Raw genomic sequence first — 18,965 nt, 5'->3', positions numbered from 1 at the left:
CCCTGCACCCAAGTGGAAGACCTGGATGAAGCTCTTGGCTCCTGGCTTCAGCCTGGCTCAGCCCTGGCTGTTGTGGCCATTTGGGGAGTAACAGTTGATGGAAGATCTCTCTCTCTCTCTGTCGCTGCCTCTCTCTCTGTAAGCTACCTTTCAAATAAATAAATCTTTTTTTTTTTTAAAGAGAGATTTGTGTAAATAAATCTCAATAAAGAGATATTTAAAAAGTGAGAGTCTTGGGGCCGGCACTGTGGCATCGCAAGTAAAGCCTCTGCATGTAGTGCTGGCATCCCATATGGGCACCAGTTCAGGTCCCAGCTGCTCCACTTCAGATCCAGCTCTCTGCTGTGGCCTACGAAAGCAGTAGAAGATGGCCCAAGTTCTTAGGCCCCTGTACCCACTTGGGAGACCCAGAGGAAGCTCCTGGCGCCTGGCTTCAAATTGGCCCAACTCTGGTGGTCATCTGGGGAGTGAACCAACAGATGAAAGACTTCTCTCTCTCTCTCTCTGCCTTTGCCTCTCTCTAGCTCAGCCTTTCAAATAAATAAATAAATCTTAAAAAGAAAAAAAAAGTAAGGATCTAGCAGTGGTTAACCAACTAAACAAAGGAAGATCATCTTTAAATTATGGGTCTTTCTTTTGTGTGAAAAATCAGGAGACTGGTCCCCTGCAGGAGTCAAGTTTAAGAATCAAATGAATGAAGCTTTTACTCCCAAGACCTCAGATACGTATTCTTGTGGATCCCAGCTTGGACGGGTGGGAACTGATGAAGTTAAGCAACTTGCCTAAAGGGAGTCATTGACCAGAGCTGGGACAAATCTCCAGCTTGTGCTGTAACTAGACTGTGTTGACAGAAGTCAGGCTCCTCTGACTGTTCTGTGAGTGTAATGTTAGCATAATGTTAGCAAACAGTAAAGCAACATCTGCTACAGACAGTGCCAGGGAAATCAGGCTTTAAAAAACACAACACGACCTGGGAAAGAGGAGGTAAATCGGAGAAAGACGAGCCCTCTGGTCCCTAACGTTTTTATTAGAGACTTAGCAGAAATAAACGTTCACCCTCTGGGAGTTACTCAGTGAACATCTGAGCCACCACAGGTTTTTCCTGCACAAAACCTGCCTGTTCCCTGACTCTCAATACGCTGGTTTTCCTGTCATTTGACATGGACACAGCTTTACTGAGGATGAGGGAGGAAAGAGAAGGGACTGTGTTATATATGGAGGAAAGGGTTGTTGAAGTAGAGTCTGAAATAAAAAATAAGCATAGAATCAAGAGTGTGGTTTAAAGTGTGTTCCCTTGCAATTTTTCTATGAAAAAGTAAGCATGCCATCTAGATCTTTGCTGGAATATTGAATTGCTTCTATTGGCTTTTCACAGTTTTGATAAACTGTATAGCCTAACCCAAATGCTCATTGTGAAAACACGTATGAGCAATCCTTTTTCATCCAGAGCACGGGACCCAGAAGCTCCGTTCTAGCCACAAGAATGTGTCCCTGGGAACATGACATCAGATCACTGGACAGCAGTGCTGTTTCAGTGCGCCACCCAGGAGCTGGGGCTTTATTTTGCTTCACATTCCTCACAAGGCCTCACTGCGAAGCTCTTAGACAAGAGGTGATCTGGGGACAGCATTGTGTTCATAAACATTTTAAAGATGGGGAGTTTCCCATACTTTGACCTCTTTAGTCACTCCTGTGTTTTATACTGCAGAAAGTCTCATTTATACAACAAACTCGTTAACACTTAGCATGTTCTTATGTATATGCACTTGTATGTGAGTGTGTTTGTTTTGTTGCAAAAGTATATCTAGACAAGACAAGTAATTTCTTTTTTAGAAGATTTATTTTATTTATTTGAAAGACAGAGTTACTGAGAGAGGTAGAGACAGAGAGAGAGGTCTTCCATCCGCTGGTTCACTCCCCAGGTGGCCCCAACGGTTGGAGCTGCGCTGATCCGAAGTCAGGAGCCAGGAGCTTTTTCCGGGTCTTCCACCCGGGTGCAGGGGCCCAAGGACTTGGGCCATCTTCTGCTGCTTTTCCAGGCCATAGCAGAGAGATGGATTGGAAGAACAGCAAGGACTTGAACCAGTGTCCATATGGGATGCAGGCCAGGGCTTTAACCTGCTGCGCCACAGTGCCAGCCCTGACAAATAATTTCAATTTCATCAGTTATTTATACATTTGGATGTAAGACTATGGCCAGATTCCTTTAAGAACCTACTTTTCAGATCCAGAGGGAAGAATAATTAGATTTAAACTCTAAGAAGACAACAAGAGTTAATTGTGTAAATACAGTTTGCTAAATTTCTTTATTGTCAACAACTTGCTACTCATAAAGAAAGTTCTATGGAAACTCTGTCAGTTCTTTCAGGCCGTCCATACAATAGTGTACTAATAGAATTGATGTGACTGTTAAAAGTGTCTATTTACAACTCAGAATAAGTTATATAGTGCCTTAACCCAACTCAATAAAATGTTTGTGCTTGAATCTAAAAGAATCAGACACTTGTTTTCTCTAGGAATTAAAGATAGTATTAGAGGAGTGGGCCCCACCTACTCATCCCCCAGTCACTCTTTGATTCTTTTATTTGGCATAATTTTATTTAATGCCTGCTCCGTGCTGTGTGCTGGTTTACATTTTGACGTGGAATATCGTGTAAGTTGGACATGTCCTTCTTTTAGGAGCCTATATTTTAGTGAGGAGACAAAACAATAAACAATTAGTGGACAAACAGAAGGTGATTCCTAGTAGTGATGAGTGGCATGAAGATGGGTGTGTGTGTCAGGGAAATCCTCTGAGGAAGTAATGTTGGAGTTGCTCTCTGAAAGGGAAAAATAAACAGGTCCTTGAGGGCCTTATGTGTGTGTGTCGGGGAGAGGGGTCATGCATGCTTCCGGCGCTGGAAATGGAGCTAGACCTAAGCAATGGGGAACCGGCAGGGGGCATTCAGTCCAGAGGGGCAAAGACTCAGCTCTATAACCATGGTGGGAGTCTGAAGTTCTTTAATCAAAAGCCATCAGAAAGTTTGAAGTAGGTCGCGGGCCTGATTTATGTTTCGAAAAATCATTCTGATCACCGTGTGGAGGAAGCGTTGTGAAGGACAGGACTGGAATCAAGGGTTCTAGACAAGAGTCTGTTGAGGCTTGCACCAGGGTAGAGGAGACGGATGGCAGGGGAATGGGTTCTGAAGGGAAATGGGTTCTGAAGGATGCTGGCTTAAGGGAAAAAGGAGAAGCTCAGAGATGGCTCAGAGATGACACAAGCGGCGTAGGAAGTTGTGAAAAGCGGGTGGTGATGGGCTGGGCAAGGACCCAGTGTTCCGTTGGTTAAGTTGTATTTGAGATGTTGATGAGACGCCCTGGTTGAGCTTAGTGATCAGGCAGAGAAAGCAGGGCTGTTTGTTGGTCAGTTAATCAGTATCAGGGCATTAAGAAAGCCAGTAGAGCTCCAAAAAGAAGTAAAGCATGTGTTTCCCAAAGCTTGGAAAGCCTCTGAGTCAGGATTCCTCACTCAGCTTCCTCCTGGGCCTTATCTTTTACAATCCACTCCTGCCCCCCACCCCTCCCCCACCCCAAGAGGGACGAGTGTCTGGGGCCAAAGGATTAAGGACAACTCGGAAATATTTGTAGACTCCACTACACAAACACGATTTTAGCACAACATCCCCAGCCACCTCTTCCAGTGCTGTCCTGCACCAGCCTGGTTTTCTCCGATGCACGATGCACTGTGGACTACATTCCAGTGCCCAGGGAAGCAGGAAGAGAGCTGGTTGTACTGGTGTTTCGCATTCCACCCATCCCTCCAGGAGAACAGGCTATATGTTTATAACAAACCAGTAGAACTTTGGGTGGGAAATGTTTTTTTCCTCTGTTATCAGAACACAGCCAGACTTAAAGAAGACTGGTTATCTGTTAGTCATTTGGTATTCTAAACACGTGGGTGTGGACTCCCCACCTGCCTGTGGCTTGCCTGAATTATAACAACGTTTGTCCTAAATAGGTTCCCTGAATGCCAGAGAGATTATGTTTTTTGGTATTCAGCACAAGTCCAGTACTTAGGCCAGAACATTACTACTATGGGAAAGTCATAAAGGACAGAACTACTGACTTGACTTCTAAGATTCTAAGATTCTAATAAGAATGAAGCTAAGTGAGTGCTTTACAAATGAATGATATGAAACAAACACAGAGTGAGTTTGATCCTTTAAATGGTCCTTTAGAGAAACAATCCACAACATTTTAAAAATCCTCTTAAAAACATTATAGGAATAGTTTTGGTTTCAATGACTTTTTGATTGATATTTATCATTTTCCATCAAAATTCGTTTCTCATTATGGGGAAAAAATATCACCAGATTTAGAGAGCCATAGATTTATGTCAAATCCAACCTCTGTTACATTCTGGGTTTATGACCTTGGAAAGTCTTTCTTTAATTTCTCATTTATTCATCTAAAAAATGAGAAAATTATCATATCCTCTAGAAATATACATGTCCTGAATCCAGTCACTCTGCTTCTTGGAATTATCTGCATGATTATAGAAGTCCAGAAGGACTTATCTATGACAAATACTCTTTTGCAGCACTGAAGTATTTGAGTGGTTTGGGTAGTTTAGGGTAGGAGGGTACTTCGAAAAGTTCATGTCAAATTGAATTGAACGAAAACTTCATTTGGGCTCAAAAGTTTTTGAAACCCATGCATAGTTTTTCATCATACCCATTTCCCATGTACATTTTGAAGAATTCTTATATACCCACATATAGAAATACCAATTAATGAATAATGATTTTGTGGAAGAAATTTAGTGACATGAAAAACTGCTCAGAATATAATATTAAATGAAAACTAATAAAGTTAAATACATAGTGATTAATATCAAGGGTGGGGAATCACAATTAGATGCTCATAGAAGAAAGACCAAAAGACAAGCACTGTAAGTTTAATAGCAATGAGGTTTGAATTTTAATTTAGTAGCAATGAGACCCCAAAGGTTTGATTTCTTTACTCTTCTACTTTCCAAAATTCCTTCAGTGACATGTATTAACTTAATAATTATTTAAAAAAATTGAATGTAGGACATTAATAGCTACCTCATAGATTTGCGTGAGAATTAAATTGAGATGTTTTTTTTTAATAAAACTAAATTTAGTGCCTAGCATTTAGTTGATGTTTTCAATTATTTTTACCCAATTTAATCACTTATCAAAGACTTGGCTTAAAATTATTTTTGAGTTAAATGAGAAGCAAAAAATGTTACTGTTTAGTGGGTAAAGATTGTCACCATTCGGATATTTAAAAGAATGCCCTTAAAGCTGGGAAGGCAATTTCAGAAGAGATGTACATGAAGTGCTTTGAGCAATGGGAGTGATAATGAAATAAGCATTTAAGCTTAAGGTGACCACGAAGGAGCAGTTATTTGGACCTACAAGCTTTGGTTTGTTTGTTTAAAAACCTGTCATTACTTGATAGCCACATTGGGTGCACAGAGAGATGGAGCAATATCTAACTCTGAAGTGAGCAATTAGTCTGTCACGATGAATGCCCAGTCTTCTTCCGGCTGACGAAAAGTGTCTTGTCAGAGCCTCTGGGTCAGCCTCAGAACCCTGCGCCTGGGCCCGGCTGCCTTCTCTCTGCAGCTTTCTTCATCCTGCAGAAAGGAAGGGGAGCCTTTGTGGCTGTGCCTGATGGACAGCTCCTAGGACCCCTACCCCTATCTCTTCCTGCACTATTTATTCTTGGTGTGCTAGGCCCCTTCCCTCTGCCCAGGACAACACACACACACACACACACACACACACACGCACACACACACGGCTCTACTTTCCCCTATCTTCTGCTATCTCCCTTCCCCCAGCTTTGTCAGGAACTCCTCCTTTTTTCGGTAATTTTTTTTTTTTTAGCATTTCCCATAGAATCTTGCGAAGTCTAGTTTACTTATCTCCCTCCCGCACTGGTTCCTTGTGAGATCTGCCACATTTATTCACCTCTCACAGCTTTTATTTCTTCATCTCCGCTTCTCATTGGCAAATGGGAGAATAATGCCTCATTTAGAAGTTTGTTGTGGGCATTCCATTGTGTAATGGAGGTAGAGTTCCTGGCATGAACCAGGCACCCAATAATAGAAGCTATTATTATAATTAATTATGTTATTTTTTCAATTTTATATCCTCAGGGCCTGGCATAGTACCTCAAATGTGATGGGTACAAAATAAATTTATGGTGAATTAATGAATTAACTTACAAGCTTATGGAATATGACTCTAAAATAACATAAGAATGTTGTTTGGTAGTGTTTATAGGAGACTCCGGCAACAAACCTTTCCCAGACGACCTGTCTGGGGCCCATCCTTGGAAATCATCTTTCCTTGGGAAAAACCATTGTTACCATAGAGGTATAGAAAGGCTATTGGTGGTTATTTCTGAGTTGATATGGCTTTATCAGAATAAGAACAATTTTCTCCATTGATCAACGCCTCTTTAATCTACCTAGATTCTTGCCCAGAGGCCAGCCTTCCTTGGCCTTGTTAACTTGCACACTCCCGGAGTCTGACACGCAGTCCCTGGCTGCAATAACTTGATCCAAATGAGATCAACTCCATTGCTGCCTCCACACTCCAGTAGATCTGTCTGCTAGTTCCAATCTACTCACCTCTCTGTGTTCATAAAACCTGTTAGCTAATTTGCATTCTATCTCTTATCTTTTCCCTTCTTCCTTTTAGGAAGATGTTTGTGAATTATTTTAAGCCAGTTGAATCATTCTGAGAGTTCAGTGCTATTTTTAAGCTGTGGAGGAACAGTTGGGCAGGAATGATTTAGGGATGTGAAGCCTTTCACAATAATATCCCGCAGACACTTCAACTTACCAAGTTTCTGGTAAACCTCAGTGTGTTAAGACAGTAAAGGTTTATGGGTCACTGTTCTCAGATACCAAATTCGAAGCTGCCAGGTAGCAAAATGCCTGATAAAAGCAATGGCATGTGGTGCAGGTGAAGCCGCTTGTCTGCTGCCAGAGGGAATGCCTCCCTCTCCAGCACTTTCCCATGCACTGCTTTCCCTTGCTGCTTTCTCTGCCTGTTTTATCAGGACCTGTTTGTCTTGTTTTATCAGGACCATGGTCTCCACGTCCTTGTAGACTTCTTGACTCCTACTGGCATCCTTTCCCAAAAGACTGGAGGCAGAAGGCTGACAGTGGTCCTGCAGGGTGAGCAGACCTCCCGTAGCAGTTCATAAGACGAAAGCCCCATGACTTACCATACCACTTTTTTTTTTTTTATGATTCTTTTCTGAGCCCCCAGCCCACAACCAACCTTCATTTTCCTACCAAAAAATAAAATAAAATAAAATAAAATAAAATAAAATAAGCCCTACCAGTTCCACGAAGTCTTCCCAGGTTGATGAGAACACAGATGCTTTATCTTATCTCAACTTTTCTAGACTGTTCTATTGATTGTTCCCATCTCAGTTATGCAAGGGATGCTCTGTCTCTTCTTGTTACTCATCCTTATGTGGCAATCTGTACCTTCTTGATCAACTGCGCTGATTCCCCATCCGTATGTCCTTATCGGGACGTTGTTTTCAATAATAGACTGAAGGATCATGTTTCTTTTCTCTTTCTTTTTTTTCTTTAAAGGTAGTCAGTGAAGCACCAAGTAATATAATTACAACTTAATAAATACTTTTTTGTTGATGATGAAAGGTTCTTTTGTAGTCACAGATTGTACCTTTCTGTAATCCAGGTACTGTAATTCATCAAGGAACACAGTGGAATATTGAAGCTGATGAAATTTGGAGTTATGTCTTTGTTATTAACAAACTGAAAACTTGGATATGACTTTAAACAATTTCTTCAAATATATCCAAGTTGCTACGTATCATGGGGTTAGGAGTGAAAATAAATCCACAATTTTCATCATTGGATTCTAGAGTTTGGATAAAGGCAAAAAATGTTCTAAAATGACAAGTAAGCTTCAGACTTCAGAGAAATTATCACACTGCACATAAGGAATTGTAAACTAATCCTGTTCTCAGAGTACCCAGTGTCCATCTATCTTTCTTGCTCACTTTCTCTCTCCATCTTATCTAGATTTATGTTTATAGATAAAAGTTTTTTACATGTAGGATACCAAGAAAATCTAATACTAAATTTTGTACATATCATTATAATCACTAATTTCACAGGGACAAAAGATGATTACAATAATATTTTTGTCATTTCATTGATGCCATTCTTGGCAATAATTGATGGCCAATTGAATTTATATTTTATTCAGAATTATCAACAAAAATAAGAAGTTTAAATTAAGAACTACATGGAAGCCAAAACCTTTTTGTTTTCTAAGTGAGGAAACAGATCCTTAAGTGATTTACTTAAGATTCAATGGCTGGGACCAGTGGCATAGAGGATTAAGCCACTGCTTGCGACAATGCTTGGATCCCATATTGGTGTGCTGCTTGAGTCCCAGCTACTCTGCTTCCAGTCCAGCTTCCTGCTAACCAACCAAGAAGGCAGTAGAAGAGAGCTCAGATCTTGGGTCCCAGCCACCCATGTAAGATACCAAGATGAAGTTCCTGGCTCTTGGTTTCAGCCTGTCCCAGATCTGGTTGTTGCAGCCATTTGAGGAGTGAATCAGCAGATGGAAAATCTCTCTCTCTCTCTCTCTCTCTCTCCTTTCTTTCTTTCTGTCATTCTGCCTTTCAAATAAGAAAATCTTAAAAATAAATTCAATGGCTAATGTATTACAAACCCAAGCTCTTGTATTCCGTTTCTCCTGCCCCTTGTGGTAAACCCGCACTGCCTCTATGAGTTCTTGGCACTGAAATAATGCAGTACTGGGAGATGTTGAGAAATTGTTCCCAAGCTGTGCTTATTTTTACAGAAGTTTTCGTGGTGCTTCCTTGAAGCCTACACATCTACAAAGGTACTTTTGTGGACAGAATCAGTGTGTCCCTGTGTATGCAGAACACACATTCCTGGTACGTACAGTGATGACCTATTGTAATAGAAACTTTTGTTCCAGGCGGTATTGAACTATCACACACCTGGCTGGTAGGCTTTGGTGAATAAAGATGATTAATTGTGATATCAGCCGGTTACTTGAGATGGGGAAAAACGGGGGAGGAGGAATAGATCTTCAACTTTTTGCACCTTTCACAGGACGCAAGGTTCCATCAGCTACACTCTGGGCTTATTGTCCATAAGGGGTTGCCCTGCTGTTTTCTTTCATCCTCTTATTTACACCCCCAACCCAAGAGAGCTCCAGACATTCCTGTCTCTTGTCCAGCAGAGGAGATAATACATCTTTCTTCCTGAAAGGAACGTTTAAAAGAGATAAAAATAGATTATAAACAGTATTTTCTTGATTTTACATCTTACTTCCTAGTTCTAATAGGAACTAGGCTGTGGAGATGGTGGGCCAGAGTTAAAACAACACCACCACCCAGTAAAGCAGAAGTCAGTCCCCTGAATCACTGTCATGGCCCTCTCCTCCTGCCATCGCTCCTGGAGGAGACCGTGGCTGCGTTCCTCAGGCACACTGTGGCTCAGGGGACTCCCCTGTAACCGCTCCAGCGGAAATTGGAGGGAGGGTGATACTGTTCCTGTTTACCAACATCATCATCGATCCTTTTCCACGTTAGGAGGGCATTCGTTACTCTGAAGCACAGGTCTTCCCTTCCCAAGAGACTTTGACGTGTGCATCTCTCTTCCAAACTTATGGGAATCTTAACTTGTCATAAAATCATATGAATGAGTTGTGGTTAAGTTTTTGGCAGGCTCTAGACAAGAAAAATGGTTTCATTTAAACATGAGTCACTAACTGCTTCCTTGACACAATTAACTGAAGGCAGCCCTTCTTGTTAGAATTAAGAGATTTCCCCCACAAAGCTCTCCTCCTTCACACCGACTTTCATGGTGGAGGCCTGGGCACCCTAAGCACGGAATTGTCATCACACATCGTCTTCTCTAAAACATGGGGAGAGATTCCCGAGATCCTTCTCATTATTTTCCTAAAGGGATCTTCTCACGTTTCTAGAGAGTTAATAGATTGATTAGGACATGCATACGTCAGTCTATCAAATGTGAAAGAAAGAAAACTGAGGTGGAGGGGGACCACCATGGCGGGGAGCACGGCTAGGCTAGGAGCTGAAACGTCTACTCAGGTGCTCGGATCCTAAACGGGACTGCTGTGGGGTGCACGTGGTGACAGCGTGAGACTTAATGAAGTATCAGGGAGAGCTTTGCTTTGCTGTGGAATCAGTTGCTATACAATATTGTTTCTGAGTCACATAAAGCAAAAATGACATTATTGTCAAACAACAATTTTAAACAGGTGGATTTGATGATGTGTAAGATGCTGAAGAAAATGAAAATGCTTTCATCTCTGAGAACTTAAAGTCTAAAAGACAACATGATTGGCAAATAGAAGAAATTAATTAGAAGATTTTGCTTTTTTTTTTTTTTTTTTTTTTTTAATTCTCTGCCCTCTGATACTGATTCTTTCTGTTCCAGGTTTTTGTTTGGTGATGAGGAAGGTAAAGAGGAATATGACAGTAATTTCACTGCAGCTGGTCAGAAAAACAGAAAGCTGATTAGAGAAAACAAAGCTGATTGGAGAAGGGGCATGGCAAAGTTCATAAATTAAGTATATTACCTTCAAGGCCATGATAGTCAATTATAAAATAGTGGAGTACTTCATAAAAACTATCCATGATTTTGCTTTGCATAGTTTCAGTTACCTGTGGTCAACTGTGCCCCAAAAATATTAAATGGAAAACTCCCCAAAATAAGCAATTCAGAAGTTTTCTATTACACATTGTTCTGAGTAGTGTGATGAAAACGTTTGCCGTCCCTCTTGGTCCTGCTTGGGACCTGAATCACTCCTTTGTCCAGCACATCACGCTGGACTCTACCTGCCAGCTGGTCTCTCACTAGCCATCTCAGTTATCAGACTGACTGCAGCGATATCACAGCCTTCACGGTCAAGTAGGCCTTCCTTAATAGCCTACCTCTGTGTCACAATGCCTACGTCATTCACCTCGCTTCATCTTGTCACACAGACATTGCATTATCACATAACCTCATGAGAACAATTAATACAGTACAGTAAGAGAGATCACATTCACATAACGTTTTTATAGTATGTTGCTATAATCATTCTAGTGTTACTAATCTCCTGTTGTGCCTAATTTGTAAGTTTTGCTTTATCATAGGTGTATATTAATAGGAACAATCATAGTATTTATAGAGATCTGTAATATCTGATGTTGCAAGCACCCATTGAGGATCTTGGAACATGTCCCTCATGGATAAGTGGGGGCTACTGCATCAGGATTTCAGATGTTAACACATTCTGGATTTCCTATTAGGAAAAATCATAGGGATCGTTGAGCTGGATTGCTTCTTTCAAATGGGAGCTTATGATCTTTTAATCTTCATATGAGATGGGATGCCTTTTACACTGAATGAAGTCTGAAGAGCAGAATAAAGCCGTAAGTCATTATAATCCATAAAATAAAGATAAACACACAATGAGGGGTGGCTTTTAAAGACTACTTCAGAAAATTACACTTTATTTATTATTTTACTAGGTTAAACATGCACATGATGCATCGTTTTCTGAAAGCACACAGTGAGAGGTGAACTTCCTTCTGATGCCCTGTCCACAGCCACCTGGCCTTTCTCCGGAAGCACAGTGCTTTACAACAGCCTAGAAAAGTTTAGTGATAGCCAGTTCCATTTTCCAGATAAGAAAAACTGTGATTCCAGGAGATCTGTAAGGTTTGTTCGGTCAGGTGGGTTGTTCTTTGTAGAACCAGTGTTCCCGGCGGGCACTGACAGCCTCCAGCTACACTCTCTCCACCATGCAGTGGGGCTCAACCAACTTACAGAGCTTCTCTGGCACCAGCTAGAGTGAGCTAGTGTGGGTGCAAATTGGTTTTCCTGTTTTGATATCATGCTCCAAAATAGCTTGTAATGAGCCAAAAATACTTCAGTATTGTGCTAGCTGTCACCAGAGTTCCAACAAAACCTTCAGCGTACAAATATGGATAAATGCAGGCTCATGGTTCTTCATGACCTCCTCAAGACCCCTGCACACCTGACAGCAGGTTCACTGGGCACCACAGTTCTTAAATACTCTCAGTAGGAAAGGTAGGCTTGTTTCTGCTATTAAATGTCAAGAAAGGAGGGGATTCAGGGCAGACTTGCTAGAAGAGTCTGGCAATTGTTCTTCACTATTCTATCTGCAAACTTGTTGTTACCCTTTCCCTGTACTCCCAAATGTACCCCATTTCATCCTCTGGCAGTGACAACGGTAGGACATCTGAGGTTGTCAGTGATCCAGCAGTTTCCCATTGGATTCCACTTGCTAGCACATTCTTAACTGTGCACATCTTGATTTGGTTTTATAAGGCTCAATCTCTTTCAAGCCCTCTGAAAATTTGACCATGGTAGACGTGCAGCATTCATTTTAGAACCCCTTTTAAAATAAGGATCGTCAATAGTTTCCGAAGCATTACACAGGAAGACATGTTGTCCTTCATTTGTATTACCACGTCATTTTTTGGATGTCATTAATAATTGGTCTGCATCATCCATATGCTACCACCCCCAACTCTCCAAGGCTGATAATTTCAGCATTATTTTTAGTCCGTCTACATAGTTCTAAAAATGCCCAAAGAGAGGAGGAGTGTTCTTTTAAAGCACATTCTTTCTGAGCATGAGCTTATCGTCCATCAGTGTTCACAAAGAATGAAGTGTTCTGCCACTTATCCTTGATCCTGAAACACTGAAACATTTCTCATAGCTCTGTAGGCACCTAAGAATCAAAGTCCATAAATATCAATGTAGGTGGGGTGTACTTTTTTCCCTTGTTGTATTAAAAGCACAGCAACATGTCTGACCTAGATTAGTATTATTCAGCATTAGAATGCATAGGCTTTTAAATTGCTTTCCAACTGTATTAAAGTTTACTGAGGTATACTATTAAATACTTTCTTTTCTGAATCATGTAATAAAGAATATTTTTGGGAGTGATGTTCCTTATTTGCAATATTAAAAGATAAATTATGTGGTAGACATTTGGCCTAGCAATTAAAACACTCATGACCCACATCAAAGTACCTAGATTTGATTTCCAGCTCTGGCTCCTGACTCCAGCTTCCTGCCAGTGCAGATCCTGGGGGGCAGTGGGTGAAAGCTTAAGTAACTGGGTCTCTATCACCCACATGGGAAGGTCATACTGAGTTCTCAGCTCCTGGCTTTGGTTTGGCCCAACCCCAGCTGTTGAGGGCATTTGGGAATGAATGAGCTCATGGGAGCTCTCTTTGTCTGTCTGTCTCTGTTTCTAAGATGAAATTTTTCTTTATTTGTTTTAAGACTTATTTATTTATTTTTAAAGTCAGAGTTACATAGGGAGAAGGAGAGAAAAACAGAAAGAGAGGGAGAGAGAGATCTTACATCCACTGGTTCACTTCCCAGATGGCTGTTAATAGCTAATGCTGGGCTGGACTGAAGCCTGGAACCAGGAGTTTCATCTGGGTCTCCCACGTGGGTACATGGCAGGGCCCCAAGCAGTTGGGCCATCTTCCACTGCTTTTCCTAGCCATTAGCAGGGAGGTAGATGGGAAGTGGAGCAGCTGGGACATAAACTAGTGTCCACATGGGATGCCGGCATCACAGGTGGAGGTTTTTACCTGCTGCTCCACAATGCTAGCCCCAAGTTTTATTTTTTAAAGAGAAATTATGTGTGGCACCGCTGTCCCTCCTATCCTGCCTCAGGAAGCATGCACAAAGGTAACAAGGAATTTGGCACCGAAACTTGGGACTGCGGTACATTGGCAGTTGAGGCTGAGTAACACTGCAGACCACTGCTGTATGCTTTCCTGGGAGTAGAGTTCTCTAGGTGGGAGGAGAGTGCCGTTCCCATTGGGGCCAGGCGAATGACTGCCGCGTGAAAGCTCAGGTGTCTGCTCACAAAACAGAGCATTTCCAAGGATGTTCTGGAAGGAAGTTCACATCTGCTGTTACGGACAGAATGTTTGCATCACTCTCAAGTTCAAATGTAGAAGCCCTGGCAGGCAATGTGATCGTATTCAGAGGCAGGGCCTTTGGGAAGTGGTTAGATGAAGTATAAGGGTGAGACCCTCATGGTAGGTTTATCTTGTACAAGAAAAGGAAGAAAAATTAGTCTTCTCTTCCCCACCATGTGCTTATTCAAGGATGTGACCCTCTGCAAGCCAAAAAAGGACCCCTAGCAGGGAACTGGATTGGCAGCTACCTTGATCTTGAACTTCCAGCCTCTAGAATGGTGAGAAAAACATTCCTATCCTTTAAGCAACCTGGATTATGTATGGAATTTTGTTATGGCAGCCCAAGCTGACTAAAACACCTGCATATTCTAATGCTGTTTAGCCACTGACATTTTAACTTGTCATTTTAGCCTTTGACCCAGTGTTGCTGTTTGTTTTAAAGTGGAACATTTCTTGCTTATGACAAAGCTCTTTTGTTGTTGACTGAACAGTCATTCCTCCAACATTTTCAAATTCAAAGACAGGCAATGGCTTTCCCTAACCAGGGGTATTTAGTTTCCTCGATTGCATTTTTTCTGATAATTATTCACAGCAATTAAGTACTAACATTGTCTTAGAACCACATCATTTCATCTCCTGTGTCTGTGCCTCTCCACTGTCTTAGCTCTGTGAAGGTGGGGACTTTTCCTCTTGCCATCCTCAGCACCTCACACAGAACCCAGCCCCTACAAGAGCTGAGTGAATGACTAAAATGACAACATTTCTGGAGTGTGATGAGGGTGACTTGGTAAAAGCACCTCTGATTCATTCTCTGAGAAGAGTTAAGTAATTCCCACATAAAAAGCCACACAGAAATGTTGATAGAAACTGTACTGATAATAGCCAAGACTTGGAGACAACCAAGATGTCGTTCAGTGGATGAATGGATAAGTGATCTCTGGTAAATATAATGAAATACTATTCAGCACTGGAAGAAATGAGCTATCAAGTTATGAAAAGATATGGAGGAAACTCAAATGCATATTACTAGGTAAAAGACAAAAATATCATTGCTATATACTGTATGATTCCAACTATATGATGTTCTGAAAAGATGAAACTGTTAAGATAGTGAAAAGATCCATGGTAGCCAGGGCTTGGGGGATGCAGAGGTGAGTGAGTGGAGCACAAAGGATTTTTTTGGTCAGTGAAACTACTCCACATGACTCCAAAAGGGTGGATACATGTAATTATACAATTGTCCAGACCCATTGAATGTACAACACCAAGTGTGAACTATGGATTTTGGGTGATCACGATGTGTCAATGTAGGTTTATCAGTCATAACAAATGTGCCATTCTGGAGAGGGATGTTGATAATAGAGGAGGTTTGTATGCCTGAGGGCAGGGCATATATACTAAATCTCTTTAATTTCCTCTCAGTTTTTGCTGTGAACATAACATTGCTGTAAAAACAGTCTTTAAAAAAAGTAAGGAATTCTTTGGATGATGTTTTTCCCAAGGTAACTTTTCCACCTTCCCCTGTATTCCTTCTCTAGATGGCATTGTATTCACTTCTTTGATCTGCCTTAAATGGAGCTCTCTAAATTGACTAGTAACAAGAAGACTTAAGTCAGCAAAAGGGACAGCCCAGAACTCTGAAGAAGTTTATGGACAAAATTGGGAGTTGCCTGGCCAGATTTGTAATCACAAACAAGTTATAGTTTATACCAAATATTCTCTTCAGAACCAAGAAGAAATCTAGCACAGACCCAGGAAACTATAGTCTCCGACTTTTCTCTGTTTAGCACACTATAAAGCTGGGATTGCTGAACATTTTACATGTAGGAAAATGGAGAGAAAGATTTCCTGAATAATTGACTACAAGTCCGAACTAATTACCTTGCATTAGATGGCAGATTTACATATGGATATGGGGAAACTGTGGGTGGAGTATATATAGCTTTTTGTAAAGTATTTGCTAAAATTCGACTTTTGGTGAGATATTCCAATAATTGTCTCACTGGGAAGGGAGTATGATCAGTCACAGTTGCAGAGCCAAATTAAAAACAGGACATGAAGGGGATTGTAAGTAGACAGTTTTACTATGGAGAAATGTAAGGGAAACAATGTTCAAGCCTTTCAGTTAACCAAATTCTTTAAATAATTTTTGGTTTAGGATAAAATGTACAGCACACTCTCCAAGTTTGTGAATGGCACAAAACTATTATGGGTTGGGAGGCAAGCCAACAATAGAGGTTAATGCAAGAAGTTTACAGAACTGTATGGGGATAAAAATGACAAAAATGAAAAAGTTTTAGATATAAGAAAAAAGTAATACTTAGTGAGTTTACCATGTTCTAAGTACCTGGTATTCAATATTTTTCTTATATTCATAGCACTGTATGAAGTTGATATTATTATTTGCCTCATTTTATTAAGCTAGAGCTGACATAGTGAGATGTTAACCCACCCAAGTTCACACACAAATAGTAAATGGTACAGCTAGACTTAAACCTGGAGAGGCTGATTCAGAACTTGTGTGTTGTTTCACTCCCCTGTCATTGAATACCTAGAAGATGAAGGGAATAGAAACCAAGACAGTAAGTAAGGATCTGAATGTGACATGGAGTTGGAGATTTCTGTTAGAAATGAGAGTGGTCGTTTTGAGGAAGTGATGGAGACTGAGAATATGGTTTCCTAGAACTTTAGAGGAAGAATATATAATGAGAGTGATTGCTCCACTGACATTTTTAGAAAAGCAACTATTCCTTCAACCTAATGTGACCAAAGCAGCCTTTACTGAGGCACTTTGGCATACGGGTGTAGGCTCAACTTTGTTGTTCATTAGCTGTGTTGCTTTGGCAGGTCTTTTAGTTCAGCTCAAAGAATGTGTGTAGAGAATCTGTTACGGACTTAGTATGTTTGAGAGCCTTCCTGAGAGTCAAAGTCATGTCACTTCTCTAGGCTTTGATTTCTTCATCTGGGCCAAACATTTTGGTTCAGATGATTTTTTAATGTCCTTCTCAATTGCCTTGGCCTCAGTGTTTCATGTAGGGTTCTTAACACAGACTCCACGGAACCCTTGTCAGGGGATCTGTTAGCTGTGGGTGGGGAAAAATTATGCCTTCAGTTTTACTGACTTCCAACTTAAATTTGGCCCTTTGTTTATGAATGTAGGCCAAAAATCCTACTTTCAACAGTATTGTGAGGGTTTTCTTTCTTTGTCAGTGATGGAAATCACAGGTATTCTCATATAAATGTGTAATCCATGAAGGATATTATATAATAAACTAGTAAATATGATTCTATCACAAAAAGTAACTAAGGATCTGGAACATTGTTCAATAAGGAAAGTCTTCCAGGAAAATAGAATGAAACAAAACTGATGTATCACTCTGTTTTCTGTTACTATAACAAAATACTGGAGGAAGGCTAAATTTATAAAGAACAAAGGTTTATTTAGCTCATAGTTCTGAAGGTTCAAAGTCCGAGATGAGATAGCATCATTGGTTTGCCCCTTGGTGAAACCCTAAGAGCAGATGACATCACAGTGGTGGGAGGAAATCATATATCCTGGGATGAATGTTTGGTACATCAGTTAGGATACTGTTTGGTATGCCCACACCCCATGTCACCCCATGTGAGTCTTGGCTCTTAATCTGGATCTAGTTTTCTGCTAATGCATACCCTCAGAGGCAACAAGTGATTGCTCTAGTACTTGGGTTCCTGCTATCCATGTAGAAGACTTGAATTGAGTCTTGGGTTTTTCGTTTCATTCTGGCCCAGCCTTGGCCATTACAGGCATTTGGAAAGTGAAGCAGAGGATGGAAGATCTTTCACCATCTGTCTGTCTTTGTCTCTCTGCTTTCAAATAAAATGAAAAAGAAAAAAAAAAGATTGGACATATCTCAAATAGGAAACTAGAGAGAGCTGGGTAGGGACTGTTCTTGCTCCTTTTAGAACACTCTTGTGAGATCTAACTCATTGTCTCATGGGAACTACCTTAATCTCTTCTAAGGGCAGGGTACCCAGTAACCCAAGAACCTCTTAGTAGGCCCCACTTCTCAAGGGTCCAACCACTTCTCAGTCACATTGAGGACCAAACATCTAATATAAGAACACTGAGGGGACAAAGTATATCCAACCATTGTAACTGAGCACCAGGAAGTTATTGAGAAATCTAACTGAAACTTATCCCAATTGGTTTATAAATAGGATGCATGTTTTTTTATTTTTTTTTATTTTTTTACAGGCAGAGTAGACAGTGAGAGAGAGAGAGACAGAGAGAAAGGTCTTCCTTTGCTGTTGGTACACCCTCCAATGGCCGCCGCAGCTGGCGCACCGCGCTGATCCGATGGCAGAGGCCAGGTGCTTATCCTGGTCTCCCATGGGGTGCAGGGCCCAAGCACTTGGGCCATCCTCCACTGCACTCCCGGGCCACAGCAGAGAGCTGGCCTGGAAGAGGGGCAACCAGGACAGAATCCGGCGCCCCGACCAGGACTAGAACTCGGTGTGCCGGCGCCGCAAGGCAGAGGATTAGCCTAGTGAGCCACAGCGCCGGCCAGGATGCATGTTTAATTACATTATTTTTGGGGAATTCTGGTCAAATTCATTTGAGAAACAACCAATAGAAAGAGTCTATTAATAAAAGGATTGAACTGCTAAATTCATGTGTTGAGATATTGAACTATACCTTAGAAAAATGTACAAATTTTATATGTTAATCAAAAGTTTTTTTTTTTTAAAGGGCCGCCTGGGTGAAAATCAAATTGGAGCCTTTATTATAGAAATAAAGACTGAGAATTAATGTCTGTGAGGTCATAACTGGCATGACTAAAGTGGATATGAAAATTCATGAAACTTCTGGAAAATAAATTTAGAATGCTAAAAGAGATAGCGCTGAAATCATTTAGTAATATACACATGGCATCATTACCATGGGAATTAGTATGGGCAGT

General features: G+C 41.0%; 1 long non-coding RNA gene across 1 annotated transcript; it reads left to right on the top strand.

The window, feature by feature from the left end:
* The first annotated feature begins 251 nt into the window (after positions 1–251).
* On the top strand, positions 252–16,279 carry LOC103349894 (uncharacterized). Its single transcript, XR_007922798.2, has 3 exons — positions 252–7,198; positions 8,874–8,970; positions 10,505–16,279. It is a non-coding gene; the product is annotated as an uncharacterized lncRNA (long non-coding RNA).
* Positions 16,280–18,965: the final 2,686 nt, after the last annotated feature.

This window comes from Oryctolagus cuniculus, chromosome 5 (assembly GCF_964237555.1).
Source record: "Oryctolagus cuniculus chromosome 5, mOryCun1.1, whole genome shotgun sequence".
NCBI classification, from domain to species: Eukaryota; Metazoa; Chordata; class Mammalia; order Lagomorpha; family Leporidae; genus Oryctolagus; species Oryctolagus cuniculus.
This window is presented reverse-complemented; position numbering and strand designations above follow the sequence as displayed.